This window comes from Agelaius phoeniceus, chromosome 3, assembly GCF_051311805.1.
Source record: "Agelaius phoeniceus isolate bAgePho1 chromosome 3, bAgePho1.hap1, whole genome shotgun sequence".
NCBI classification, from domain to species: domain Eukaryota; kingdom Metazoa; phylum Chordata; class Aves; order Passeriformes; family Icteridae; genus Agelaius; species Agelaius phoeniceus.
Genome location: NC_135267.1, coordinates 104,119,035 through 104,134,206, shown reverse-complemented (window position 1 = coordinate 104,134,206; position 15,172 = coordinate 104,119,035). Strand labels below are relative to the sequence as shown.

The 15,172-nt window shown below is 43.5% G+C and overlaps 1 protein-coding gene across 1 annotated transcript in view; it reads right to left on the bottom strand.

The window, feature by feature from the left end:
* Window positions 1–15,172, bottom strand: part of MSH6 (mutS homolog 6) — a 124,638-nt gene that overhangs the window by 83,902 nt on the left and 25,564 nt on the right. The gene's annotated exons all lie outside the window — the stretch shown is intronic.

Below are 15,172 nucleotides of genomic sequence, written 5' to 3'. Positions count from 1 at the left end.
GTGTTTATTGAGTTAGCTGCTGCTTATAAAATCCTGTTCCTGTTAGTGGCATCAAACCTCTAGTGATAAAATGCACCGTGAGATAAAATGTGGAGCCAAGAGTGATAAAGTTCTGTGGCTTGTCCAACTGACTGACAAACTTTTTTTCTCCCATCTGCTCTTCACTAAGTGGGAATAATCAGTACAATTCCTGAGGGGGGTTTGGGTCCTCCCAACTTTATTCATCTCAGCTAGCTGATGATATCTCTGCAATATTGGGATTGCTTTCTTCTGAATGAGGCTGTTTGTTTACCTGGTGTGTTTATAGACAATCAGATCTTCTCTCATCCCTGTTCTTCTAGGCTGAGCAAATCACATTTTTTATCTTTTCCTGTGTGATTCATTTTCATTCACTTTCCTACATCATCTTGGAAATCTCTGAGCCTGCTCCAGTGTCAATCATTAGTTTTGCAAACTGATGAAGAGGATGCCCAAAGCAGTCCACAGGAGGACCTTGCCATCAGCTTTGGAAAAAGTGCTAAAACAGAGATGAGACTGTCCATCCCATCGTGCAGAGGAATTCTGAGAGGACTGACCTGTCCTGCTGTGTGCTCCCAAGGATGAGTGCATTTTCCCTGCACTCCAGATCAGAACCCAAGCCCGCACTGCTGACCCCACCTTTTAGCAAAGGCTCTGGGAAGACATGGAATTTTAGCTGCACCTCCTGTGGATGTGGGGCACTTCTGTCCCCCTGCAGAAGACTCACAGTCTCAATGGAGAAACCCTCTATAAATATAGAAGTATATCAGCTCTTCACAGCTCTTTGGCACATAAATATCTCAGACATCTGAACATCAGAGAAGTGTCACTTTTGCAAACAGGTCTTGGCTAATCCTTCCACTGTAGCTAGCACACCCAGAGTACAGTACCCTCTCAGATTGCCATTATCCATTAAAGCTTCACTGCAATGGGGCAATAATAGATTGCATCCACTAGTTTTTAAAAATACTTTTCCATTACACATCCAGAAACTTCCTTGTTTCTGTAGCACGGAAGAGCTTGATGGCAGTTGGATCTCCTTCCCAACAGGGCTGGTTTGCTCCTTCTCTGAGCAATTAGAACATCTTCTTTGGTGAAGCCCCCTTTTTATTTCCAGCTTCTTATAAATGCACAGTCCAGAAGTAGCAATATAACTGTAAAATATCCCTAAGCTGTTGGACATGAAATTTTTCACATGAAAATGACATTTAACATTTTTAGAGGCAAGAAAACAAATAACAAAAAGGAACAGATATTGTTTGGATATTTTCCATTATTTTTGTTAGTGACATGTCAGCATTCAGACTTCAGCACTCCTGAGCTGCTCTGTTGGATACACTGGCTTTTTCTGTTGTCAGCTGGTAAGGAGAGACAACACCAGCTGACACCTGCACAAGATAAACACCATTAAATGATAAATTTTGTCAGGGCAGCAGGATGATAGATCTTGATTCAAATTTTACTTCTAAAGGAATCCTGAACCATCCCAATTCTGGCTTCTGGCACTACTTTCAACACCTGATTGAAAGACTAAGTTACAATTTATTGTCTGAGTGAAGATGAGGTGTTTTTTATCTTGTGGGTACAAAATGATTGTGCTGCCTGAGAGCTGCCCTGGCTCCAAAATGAGCCAGCAGAGCAGAGTCTGCCCCTCAGGCAGTGCCCAAGCTGGACACAGTCACTGCCTCCAGCAGGGCAGCTCTGTGGCACAACCACGGCCTAACACAGCCAGAGGGTGACAGTTTTTGGTGTTACTGCAGCACTGAACTGAAAGCAGGAGCTAAGGGTCCCTCCCCAGTGCCCATGCTGTGCCACTGCTGGTTTTACTGGCACAAAGACATTGCTGCTCTGTGAATTGCTGCTGAGGTTCTTGTCAGCAATTTCCCACTCATGGCATAGGACAAAAAAAAATGTTCTTCTCTCCTTATATCAGGTATATAGCTATATATTATATTTATTGATGAACATGAAAGATCTTTGCATTAAGAAACATCTAGAATGTTCTTGTCTCCCATGGCTGTAACTTTCCAACTGGGGACCATCTGTCTCCCCTCTGTAAAAACCTCTTGGGCTCTTTTCTTTAATTGCACATCATTGGTTTAACTGTAAACAGAGTTCAACCCAGCAGGCTGAGGTTTAAGTTGCTCCAAAGAGTAAAGCTGGCTCTCTAATCACTGCTAACCACTGCAGCTCCCTGGTGGATGTGGGTGGCTGCAAAGTGACCACCACCCTGCAGAGCTTCACATCTCAGAGTATGGCCACAGGCAAGGGATGGGGACAGCAGAGGGGGTGGCTCAAAACGCCCCCAGGATTTGTGCCACCATCACCAGCAAGCTGCAGCCCCTGCTCCTTCCATCTCCCATCCCAGCACCCCTGGGTGAGCAAATGCCTTCCCCTGGGATAGCCCCACTGGCAGGCTGGGCTTTGCACTGACATGGAAATGGATTTGTAGCCATTTCAGAAGCTAGGAAATTGCAGCAGCAGTTTTTGTTTCCTAGCAGCTTCCCAGGGAGGGATGTAATCTGAAACAAACAGGGGAGAGGGCAATCAAGGACCAATTTAAACCTGATTTTTCAAAGCGAGGTGCTAAGAAGTTATCTTAGTGGCAAACATCAATAGAAGTAAGGCAGAGAAAGAAATAAGAAGAAGGAAATCATGACATGCTGTCTGAATCCTGAAAAACAATGTAGGTAACTATGTTTCCTCAAAAATACATGGAATTTCTTCATGAGCACTTTGGAAAGCTGTGCCATGATGTGTGCTCATGGGGGTCAACATGCATATTATTTTGACAAGTAATTCACAGAATTGACTGCATCATACTGAGCTGGGAAATAAAATTCTGGTGGTTTTTTACTGCTGGCTCAAATTTGGCTGAAATGATTTGGACCCTGCTCTCAGAAGCACTAAACAAGCTCTGCTGGAGAGCAGCCAGACTTGGTCTGAGTTTCTGTTAGGTACAGAAACTAGCAGCCCAATGTAAGCTAGCTGCAATTGGAAGGAATAATAATAAAAAAAAAATACATAAAAGTCGTGGTTTTGCTGGAAGGCATCACACTGTGACAGAACATGATTGCAGAGAACCACCCAAGGCCATGGGAAAAGTTTTAGAGCTCTTCCTCCCTTCTCTCAATGGATGCATGCAAAAGTATGTAAGTGGTGTTAGTAAGAAGAGCAGGCTAACACAACAAAACTATTAAAAAAAATTAAAAGAGAAAGACAAAAGGGGAAAAAATAAAAGCAAAGGAAAATAACTCATTTGTCAGCATTAATATACAGTAACAAAAAAATCAATCCACCAAGAAGTCAAAGAACACAAAATATAATCTCAAAGTCAACCACTTCCCAGCTGCTCTTTACTTCATTACCCAGAACTCAGCAGTTCACACAACACCCTGAACTTATCACTTAAAAAGGGTAAAATAAAGAGATGTATCACATGGTCTCCTTACAGAGCAGTTCTGATCCATGGCTGGTGGGGCACAGGATGTAATTTCTCAGGGGAAGTTTGCTGTTGGCAGAGTGGTGCCACCGCCTCGTGCTCACCCCTTGTGAAATGTATGCAGTGATGTGAGCTCCTTCTGATGCTGAACCCCTTGCACAGCTGGCACTGTCTGGGTCAGCAGAGCATGTGGAACAGCACAGCTGGGAGACATGGATCTTTTGCCACCACTCATGCCAGGCAAGAGCCATGGCAGTGTGGCAAAGCTCCAGCAGTTTCCCTCCCTGATTCTCCTGCTCCAGGCAGCAGGGTAAGACCAGACCTTCACAGCCCACCCATCTGCTGTGCCACCTGAGTGCTGAAAACTGAACAAATTAAAAGTCAAAAGTGAAAAGAAATCCTACATGTGTGCCTTGGGTGTATTCAGGAGTATCAATACTTTATCTGCTTGTGTCTGCTGAGCTGGGAAATACTGACAAGCAAAGCCAGATTAAACATTTCCCCACTTCAACAGTCTTCAGCCAGCCGAGAAAGCAGGAAATAAAGGGAGCTGAGACAAGCTCTCCTTGTAGCAGCTCAGGCTCAGTTCCTCTGGATTTCACAGCAGGTTTCCTCTCTCTAGCTGTTTAACAGGCATGCTTGATAAAATCCAGTCATTCCAGGTACACTGCACACACCACTGCCTGCTCCATCACCCTGCCACCCCTCTGAACCCACTGCTGCAGCAGCAAACACAGGAATTTAAAAATAGCTGTATGAAAAGAAGGGTACGTACCAGATACTAAAGCCTTGAAGCTGTGAGTCCATCCTGTTGCTTTTAGGATGGCACATTTCTCTGAGCTCCCTTTTATGTTCCTCTGGTTCACCACAAGGCTGATAAATGTGTCCTCGTTACCTGTCTGCGTTACACACCACAAAAATTTATGGCCTCTTGCCATCTGTTTCAATTAAGAAACTTATATATAGAGCTGGGTGCCTTGCCCAGTAAAATACTTCTGGAAAGAGAATTTTATAGTTTGATAATGGGCCAGATCTCCAGCTGGCATTCATCCACATGCTTCCAGTAGTGCCACTTGATTTACAGCAGCCAAGCAGTCAGGTAGGTAACAACACAACAATAAATTCAAAATACTATTCATCTCAGCAAGCCCTTTTAGTTGTGACACTACTGACTGATGCTTGCAGCAGATTACAAAATAATCTTCAACTCCTGTTCATGTTGAAACTAATTATTTTAGTGAGACATTTTTGCAGCTCAAGCAAATATGTTTGGCTCTATTCATTCCACACAGACTGCAGATGATGGCTCCAATATATCAAATACACCTTTGCATTTTGCATGGATATAAGAGATATGTCAATCACAGCTTTCTGAGAAGGGCTTTTTGAGGTCATTCCAGTGGCAGCAGAGTATTCACGAAGTTAAAACAAATAAAACTACAACTATTTAACATGTGACAGCCCTACAGATAATTGCAAACTCCTCTCCCTCAATCCAAAAGCCACCTCTTCGGCCAAAAGGGGATAAATGCTGCATAATTTAACATCAGCTACGCCACTAGTGCCACCTACAGCATCCAGCTCAGAGAAACCACCCAGGCTATCAGCTGGCTCAGGTGTGCTTGCATTTCTAGACCACTCTTATTTGGTGTCCAGCCAGTCAAGAAAACATTTTCGTAGAGAAAATATCTATTTGTGCAACACAAGCACTAAACTACTTATTTGTAGCATGCAGTCCAGACATGTAGCTCAAAAAACAGATGCTACTGGCAAATGCCAATGGCACATTAGGAAACCAGGTACATCCCAACATGTACATCCAGTCCTGACAGATGAAGAGCTCTTATTTTGTTGCATCTGTTTTGTTTTGCTTGTGCTGGAAGTGCTTGTCACCACTGGACAAGTGTTTTTAAAGGCATAGTTTTTCCTTCTCCTGCTTCTTGGGCTATGGAGCAGCTCTTCCATCAGTTATCTCCAGCTGCATGAGCTCAGGACACTGCATCCCTGCAATTCAGAAGTGCCACAGTGAAATACTTCTGATGGCTGGGCTTTGGCACACAAGCTCATGGAAAACACCTTTATTCCAGGCTGGTTAATAATGTGCCACTGGGAGCAGTTCCCACAGCTCTGTGAGCACTAGCCTTCAATGAGCCTTGGCATCTCCAAGATTGTTTCCTCCTTTGGCTGATACATTTTCTGCAGGGCTCACAATGCAATCTGCACACAGTCCTGTCTTTTCCATGTCATTTTTACAAGGATCCCAGGGGAAATATCCTGTCACCTCCTCTCTGGAGTTTGTGCTGCATTTCCTGGTCACTGCACACCTGCTGAAGGCTTTGATGTTTGTTCCTCTAAAAGGCTGACTGCAGCTATAAATCCTGGTGAGGTGAAGAGAAACAGACTCGTCTGCAAAGCTCTAAGTCTTGGCAAACAATGATTATCAAAAATAGAAACTCTTCTCACCTTAAAACACACATTGAATGAGAGCTTGTAGACAAGATCATACTACGTGATCAAGGAATTAATTAATTTCTTTTAATAAAGAATTTTCCTGTGCCTTACATTTAACTACTTTCTGTTATAAATAACCACTTGTTCTTTACCTTTCCCTGACTGTTTCTCTTATTTTTTAACACATCACAAGAAGAGCCTCAAAATATCGGAAAAAATAACTCACTTCAACCCTTACTCTTTAAATAGACAACACTGCTGAGGCTCGGGCTCAGGAAACCAATATGTTTATCCTTGTAGGATTGGAAGCAGAGAGGCAAAGAGAACCTTTGGGAGGACTGAGTCCCCAGGAGATATGTCCCTGCTTTTCCACCCTTGCCTGAGGAGCACCCAAGCCCTGAGGGGTTCTGGCTGCAGCTGGGGCCATTCTCCAAGCCCAGCTGTCCCTGAGAGAGGATTATTGATGCAGACAAAGCCTGCAGGTCTGCATGTCCTGCTCCAAAGCAACACAGGGGACTGGCAATTCACCTGAAGGCCAGAAGTACGGGAGGCTGAGCACAGGATGCTCCTCCCCTGGCAGATGAGTTCTCCTGCCTGGCTCAGGGTCTGACCACAGCCTACAGGGACAGAGAATTACCAGCAGAAGCTTCTCTGTCTCTCTCTGCACAACAAGAACAGCTCTGTGCCACAGCACCACCCCTGTGAGCCCTCTCTGCCACCATGAACCAGCCCCACCTCTGGCACAAATCCTGCTCTCTCTCTATTTAACCAAGGGACTACCTGCCTTGTGCCCTTCTCTCCTCACTCCCTTTGTGGCCCCTCCACTTCAGGCTGACATGATTCCTGAGCTCATCTCATGGCTGGCAGCTTCAAACAAGGAACTGCTTCAGCTGAATGAAGCTTAGGCAAAGAATTTTTTTTCTGCTGCTTTCACAGCCAGAGTGATGCACAAGCATGTGGTGTGGTGTTTGTGAGGTCCCCAGGACGAGGTGAGAGATGAGAATCTGACTCCATGTTCTCAGAAGGCTTATATTATATTATATTAGATTATATCATATCATATCATATCATATCATATTATATCACATTATATCACATTACATCATATTATATCATTATATTATATTGCTGTACTAAAACTATACTAAAGAAAGAGAAGGATACAGACAGAAGGCTTAACAAGAATGAGAATGAAAAACTCATGACTGACCCCTCAGAGTCCAACACAGCTGATGCTGATTGGTCATTAAGTAAAACCAATTCACATGTTTAGATAAACAATCTCCAGAAAACATTCCAGAGCAGCAAACACAGGAGAAGCTGAGGCTTCTCATCCTCCCAGGAGAAGAAATCCTGGTGAAGGGATTTTTCAGAAAATGTGACAGTGACAGCGTGGCCCAGCCCATCTCCTGGGAGAGCCCATTGCTAGTGGCACCATGACACCTCTGCAGCAAATCCCAAGTGGCACTGCAGCTTGTTCCCAGTCTGAGATCAGACTGGCTTAACCCACAACTCAGTTCTGCACTTCTCTGGAAATGGAATTTTAAAAAGCAGAAGTCAGACTTGGCTGCAATTAGAAACTGGTTTGTGATTCAAAACCAAATGAATGGGAAATTGAGAGAGATGGGTAATTGGTGAGTTCTTGACACCTGGGTTTAGGCTTTGGCAGGAGATCTGCCTGGAGTTGCACCATCTCCTGAAGCCCCTCTGACAGCCCTGCTCTCATCTGGGCTGGCTGAGCAGCTCTGCTGTAGCCTCCTGTCTCAGGTTGGCTGCCCCAGCTTACAGAGTATGAACAGAATCATGTGAAGCACAGGGACAGCTAAAACAGGGCTCCTGGCTGTTGCTAAAGTATCAAATTAAAACTGCACACCACATCTGATCTGGGTGTAATGATGCCACAGCAGCCAGAAGACACAAAGCTGATGGGTGCTGTCTGTAAGGGAGTGGTAAATTTGTGTATGAAGCCACAGAGGAGCTTAATTATAATCCCTTCATGCAAGTATGGATTCTAAATCATCAGTGGGCATGTGGGGGTTCAAAAGCATCACTCAGTGTGAGGCAGCACTTGGAGAGGGAAATGGAAAGAATGGCAAATCTGACATGCTCTGACTTTGCACCAGAGATCAATTTCCCCTGTTCTTCTGTCCCCTTAGTAATTAAAACAATTCTTAGTGATAGAATGATGACTGGCTGGCTGCCTTCCCTGATGCCTTCCTCTGCCTCTCTTGCCTGTTGAGAAGGCTGAAAACACCTCGGGCTGCTCCTTTGTTTATCACAGGCTCAAATGTTGGTTTTCATTAATCTGGGTGGGAGCCAGACTGATTGCTCCTCTTCCAAGCTGCATTTGTTAGAAAAACTCCTGTCCCCTGAGTATGGTTTCAGCACTCAGCTGCTCCTAAAAGTTTTGGTGCTCCAAACAATTTTGTAAATTGTACTGATTAGTTCAAATCCCACCATGGCCCCTTAATGGTGACTCTAATGGATGCTGGCAGATTCACTGAGAAATCCAAACATATTCAGATTAAGAGCAGAGGGTGCTTAGGCTCCGTGAGAAATGTTTGTTCTCCTGCAGTTTCAGAAGGTTTGGGTGGTGAAAAAGGGCAAGTTCATGGCAGAGCAGAGCTAATGCAGCCCAAGTGACAGCTCATGACATTGATTTTAATATCTTAATTGCTATGAATATTAAAAAAAACCATCCTGCTGCCTTGAGCCTTATTTCAGCCTTTAGAAGCTTCCCATTCTTATTTGGAGCTGCTGGCATTTCCCAGGAGTTAACTACACCCAGGAGTACAGGGCTCAGGAGAATCAGGCAGTGTGAATCTCCATTTGGTTTGGAATCTCAAAGCATTTTGCAGTCCACATAGCTCAGAGCAGAAATCCACCACGAGCAATAGAGCCTATGCACATCACTGCAGCAAACCAAGCATTCAGGAGTGCAGAAAAGATTTTGAGAGAAGATCCACAGAGGACTGGGCCTGTCTCTGCAGACTGTGCACAGCCCAAGGGATAAGTGGCAACACATTAAGACCAAGGAGCCACATGTGGCAGAATTCTCCCCTCCACTCTCAGCCCCAGCTCTGGCTGTTCTGGGTTGCACTGCTCTTCATTTCAGTGATCTGAATGTGAAACAGGTTGGAGGAAATAAATAGCACTAATAAAAAGACAAGAGTGACCTTTTAAAATGAGTAACTATATTTAATTTTAAATGTTTGCATCTCAGTTGGCTGGGATTAAGAACATTCATTTCCACTGGAACTGCATGCAACAGAAATAAGAGAAGAGGTGCACTAAGTGTGTTGAGAAATTCTGAACCAGGGAAGAGCAATTCCACATCCCCCTTGGAGACATCAAAAATACAACTTCAATAAACTGCATATGAAACACCTACCCAGCTATGTTAAAATAAAAAAAAAAAACTGTAAAAAGCTATTGTGATATTTATTTTTAACACTGTAAAATTATATATGATCATGAGGGATTGTATTTTATCAAATACATAGTGAAATAATCCTTTAACAAACATGCAGAACAATTACAGCCCTTTTCCCTCTCTCCCCATCATAGATGACTAGTTAAAAGGTGAGGTATCACAGATTATTACTGTGTCCCCAAAGGCATAATAACACATAGAGAACTTTCACATCAGTGATTTTTAGGTCTCCTCCTCCTAGAATATTCAGGAGCATAAAGCCAAGGGCTTGGGCTGTTTTCACAGAGCATTTTTTGCCCACCATTCTGTTAATGATGCAAAGCTTAACATAGGGCTCTGCTGTCTTAAAATGGACACAAGACTGTACCAGTCTCAGAAACTTCAAAGAGATAAATCTTAGCTGAAACAGCAAAATCAATGAAGCCCAAATCCTATGCCATTCCTATGTACTGAGGCTCTTTTTTTATATTGCTGGAACTATTTTCCTGCTGAAGTAGGGAATATTTATGGTTCTTTTTCCAACTGCAAATCAAAAGCTATAAATAGCTGCTTGAACCAGCATATGTGGAAGGAGGGTTCATAGTTTCTGTTCCAAATAATCTCTAAACCCCCAAGCAGTAAATGTAAATTAGAAATATTAACATTGAGAAATAAAAGGGTTTTCTTGGCACAAGCAGAAATCCTTCTTCATCTTTTGTGTTTCAGATTCATAGATTTTTCGAAGCCAGGAGGGAGGATGAGGCCAACTGGTTGAAAAATTCTGCTATTTTTCCTGAAAAAAAACGTAAAAATCAGGTGCTGAGTCAGCAGGACTCAGGCATCATTAGAAAACTTTTTCTGCAGAAGTAAAGGAAGAGCAGCTGCAGGTCATCCTGGCTCTGTCTAGTGCTGCTCTAGTTGCCAACTACACCCAGGACATGGAAAAGAAACACAGTAGTTCAGCATCCCAGGATTTGCAAATCATATATAAATCACATAGCCAGAGGTCTGCCACCTCAAAAATTGCAGTGGGGCCACCAAATTATTTCTTTTTTAACCCAAAAACTGCATTATTCTCAAGGCAACCCAAACTCACACCTCAAAACCACGGGGCTACACAGGTTCTCCAGCTGGTATTTTCCCTACAACGTAATAACTGGGGATTGCCTTTCCTGCACACAGGAGAGGTTTCACCAGCAGCAATGAAGTGCACCTTCACACAAGCTGAGGAGCCAGCTGTATCCCAATTTCCCAGCTCCCAGGCAGGAGCTCTCAGCACTACTCTAGGGGCAGACACTGATGGTGGCTAACATACACCTGGGTAAGACTGCAGAGCTGTCACCTTCTGGCATGATTTCTACCATTTAAAATACTGGGGAAAACCTAAGTAGTCTGGAAGCCAATGGGCTGTGCAAAACTGAAAAGGCTGAATTCACCAGCCTGAATTATGGATGGATAATCAGCCACAAAAGAGCATTGTCTGCAGCTGCACTGGAATTATGTCTGAGCACTCCCTCTCTTCCAAAACATGAAGCTCAGATCCTGCTCAGATTAGAGGGATCATTATAAGCACTGAATGTATTTCTATTACCCAGCATAAGAAGATAGTTGGGTTTTTTTTTCCTCTGTGTTATTTGGTAATTATCATAAAATTCATTTCCCTGTTCTAACATCATACAGCTCCTTTGCACCAACACTGAAGGACAGCACCATCACAAGCCTGAGACCAGGGAAGCCCTTAGTCCCCTTTTATGCTGATACATGATTTTGGGCAGGCTCAAATATATTTCTGTATTTATCTCACTGTGTCCCCACCTTCTTGCAACACCCAGCATTGCTCTGCACATGAGATGTAGAGTGGCTATTTGCACTTGTGCTGCTTAATATCCCCTTCCTGACTGGGGCTGAGGAATCCTTGCACTGTAATAGCAGCACTACCAGACCCTGGTTCCTCTGCTGGTAGCTGCTGGGATGTTTTAGGGGATGGAGGAAGAAGAGGAGCATGTACAGCAATAGTTCCATGAAAGCACTGGCTCTGTGGCTCCTGACCACAGCTGTGGGTGAGAATCTCTGCTGTTAGCAGGTGCTGGCAGAGCTCTCTTCCCTGAACAGGCTAATTTCCCCTGGAAGCCATTTGAGTGATAGGCCCCCAGTGGCTGGTGGCAATGAGTTCTGCAGCTGAATTATGAACCATGTGAAGTCATACTTCATTATTTTAATTTTAAACCTGCCACCCAGTAGCTTTGTGGGGTGTCTCATGACACTGATCTACGAGGACCAGCAAATGAACCTTCCCCATCTTACTGACTCTACTGATGCTGAGAAGCCACAGCCTGTTTAATTACTCCTGGCTGGGATGCAATTCATTAGGCAACCCTTCTCCAAACCTTTTCAGTTTTACTTTACTTGCAGTGGAACTTGGAAAACCACAGAGCCCTTGGGAAGCAGCCCTTCCCCTTGAAATGACATTTAAAACCAGGTAACACCATCTGGAGTTAAGCACCTTCTTCTAATAAGCTGTGCTAAATTTAAAAATGCTTGAAAATGAATGGGTTGTGACAATGGAGGCACAGTGTCAGTGTCAGCTGGGTCTGAAGTTTTGTGCTTGGCTTCCCACATTGCCTCCACACTGGTAGAGGCAGAACTATGAGCTACAGCTCCTGCAGGCTCCATCTCCACTCAAAATCCTGGTGTGAACACACATGTGCTCACCAAATCTCCCTCCATTTAGTCCAGCAGTGATTGCATACAGGTGGGTTTTATTAGAGCCTGGAACACAAACCCACCACCTGGGACTGCAGCTAGCACTTGGGCAGACTTCTACCCAAAATGGGATTGCTTTCTTCCCCCTTCCCCCAGTGACACTGCTCCCCCAGCACAGGCTGAGGTACAACCAAGCTGGTTTGAGGTCCCACACCTCACTCCTGCTTTTCTTCTCTTTGCAGCAATGAGGCAGGAGCTGTGATGCAATAAACAGGAATCAGTTGCAATACCTATGGAGAAGACAGATAAAACTCTTGATCTCTCTCTTCTTCTCAAAGTCTTCATCAAAATCACAAGACTTTAGAGGTTTTTGAGGTGTTGAGTGCTTGAAGAACAACGAGGTTTTTATTCCTGCTGTGGCTCCAGGGCAGTGCCACAGCTGAGGCTGCTCCTGCCCAACAGCAGGGCAAGACCATGCTGTGGTGTGGCTGCAGAGCAGGTTTTTCTACCTAAAATGACAGGTCAGTTTTACTTATCAGTGCAAAGAACTGATGCTGTCACTTCAAAATGTATCCCTCTTTTCATTTCAGATCTCTGGGAATAGCAAAGCTGGAGATGGAAGATAGACACCGGTGGTCAAAGTGAAAATAAACAATTGTACCTAATGCATGAGAGTATGATAAGGACAGGCTGTGTGCTACCAAGTGTTTTGAAACCTGTGAGGCTTGGTGATTTACCCATCATAAAGAAGAACTGGCCACTGGGTTTTTTGGGTTAGGCAGCTGCTGTTGTGCTGCACAGTGAGAATGAGAGATGGAGACAGAAACTTAAACTGAGATTTCCTCTGCTTTTAGTTCCATTGTCCCAAATGCCAGCTCATTACCTGGTGCTCAACATCAATTCACACACACTAAGGTGAGGTAGTTCTAACATTTTTTCCTAGTTTGTGCCAAGTCAGGAGCTGGATTGTAACCCATAAAAGTCTGGCTACCTGACCATCCAAACTTTAATTAAACATTTTAACAAAGGCATCAGCATCCCCTGGTTACAGATTACATAATTTTTTTTTTAATCAGTACTCAGCCCCCTATTTGCTAGTTCCTATCTCTCATTTCTCATGCTAATTAGCCTGCATGCACAGTTGTTCCCTCCATTTGAGCCTGGGGTCCATTTTGAGCAGGTGGTCAGTGGGTCGGTGGCTGTGGTCTCCCACTGCCAGAATTACCTTTCCCCCAGTTGCTGCTCAGTTCTGCTGACTGCACTCCTGGTGGCTCTGGTCCAGACTACCCATTTCTCTTGGGATTGTCTTCCCTTTCCCTTAAAACAAAAGATTAGCCAAGACTATGAGGTTCACAATGCAATTGCTTAATCATAACTGCCCAGCTATTGCTGCTGATTAATAACTTTAAAAAAAAAAATTTCAGGTTTGGTTCAGATCTTGAGGGGCTCCATATCAGTGATGCATGACAAATTTGACTGCAGGCAAAGGAAATAGTTATTTAATTTTTTTTATTCACCCTTGGTAACTGGAACTGCGTTTAACTTTTCTACAGGCCAGTCTCATGATCACCACCATAGGGACTCACTTGTTGGAAGAGTGAACACTGCAGAGACAGCAGCACTGCTGTGCTTTTCAGCAGTGGTTGGACCTTAGATGGCTCCTCCAGACTCCTCTGTGGATATGCAGAAACAGACAGAGCCCCAAGGAGCTTTAATTTAAAAAAAAACCCAAAACAACCAAACCCAAGCAGAGCCAGCAACATGGCCCACTGCCAGCACTTCTCCTTCCCAACCCTTCCACCCAAGGACTGGGAGTGAATATGATGTTTTACCCCTATTCAAGGCCTAATTAGACAAGAACAAATGTGTGGCATTCACATTCTCTGAAGAAATCCCTTTGCCCAGGATTTTTCTGCTGTGAATCTGAGAAGCCTCAGAGAAAAGGAAAACTATTTTTATTTCATTTGCTTCTCCTGTGTTGTGCTCACATGTGGAATGTGTTTGGAGATTGTTTACCCACAGGTGATTGTTTCATTGCATTCTGCTGTGAGTTGTTTTCACTCGTTGGCCAACTGGGGCCAAGCTGTGTCAGGACTCTGGAAAGAGTCACAAGTTTTCATTATGATCTTTTTAGCATTCAGTTAATATCCTTTCTGTATTCTTTAGTGTAGTATTCTTTAATATAATATAGTAAAATAAGTAATAAATAAGTAATAAATTGGCCTTCTGAAAACATGGTGTCAGATGCATCATTCCTGCCTTTGTTGGGGCATTCCTTGCAAATGCAATAAAAATGCACCTCCATCAAGAAGTGCTGACTGCTGCCTGATTAAGCAGAGTACAATAGCACACACCAAAACTGGTCACTAGATTAAAATGGGTCCATTTCTCCACTAGAAAAAGCTTTGCTATACTTTGCTTAATCTTTGGCCAGATATCACAGAAGAACCAAAGCTAAAAAACCCTGCTACAAGAGATCCTCAAGTTGTGCAATACCGTGGTTAATTAGTGTTCGTAAAGCACTTTCTGGAGGAAAAAATTGCCAACTACAATCAATATTATCAACTGGGTTTTCTTTCATCAAGTTCTTGCCAATAATCCTCTCAGTTTTGTTTTCAGGTTTAAATTAAGCACTTCTGTAGTTCTGTTGAGGACAGCCAAGCAATTATTGCTTTTCAGCTCAGTCCTTCCAGGTTTGATTTGATTTTATCTGGGCTTTGTTTTATAGCTGGCTCCACTCTGTATTAAAAGAGCAGTTGAAGCTGCTGACCTTTCCCAGGCTTATCCATATTTAAGATAGTGGGAAGAAGTGACTGAGAAAGGCATTTAATTAATAGGACTTTATGGAGGATTGAGAACAAAGCTGGAATGCAAAAGTGCAAACCCAGACACAAAAGAAAGAGGGATGAAGTATGGAATGAAATGACTAAATATGATCTCTTTTCCAGAGAAGAGATTGATGAGGTTTTTTTTCCCAAACTATGATGCACAACACCTCATTTTTTTGTGTTTGATGAAGAGATTAATGAAGAAATATTAGTTAGGCAGAGAAGAAGAGGCTCAGCATGAGAGAGGGGACCCACTTAAAGAGTAAATGATAAAACATTCCCGTAAGGGAACCTTTTGGAATGAAGAAAGGATCTGCT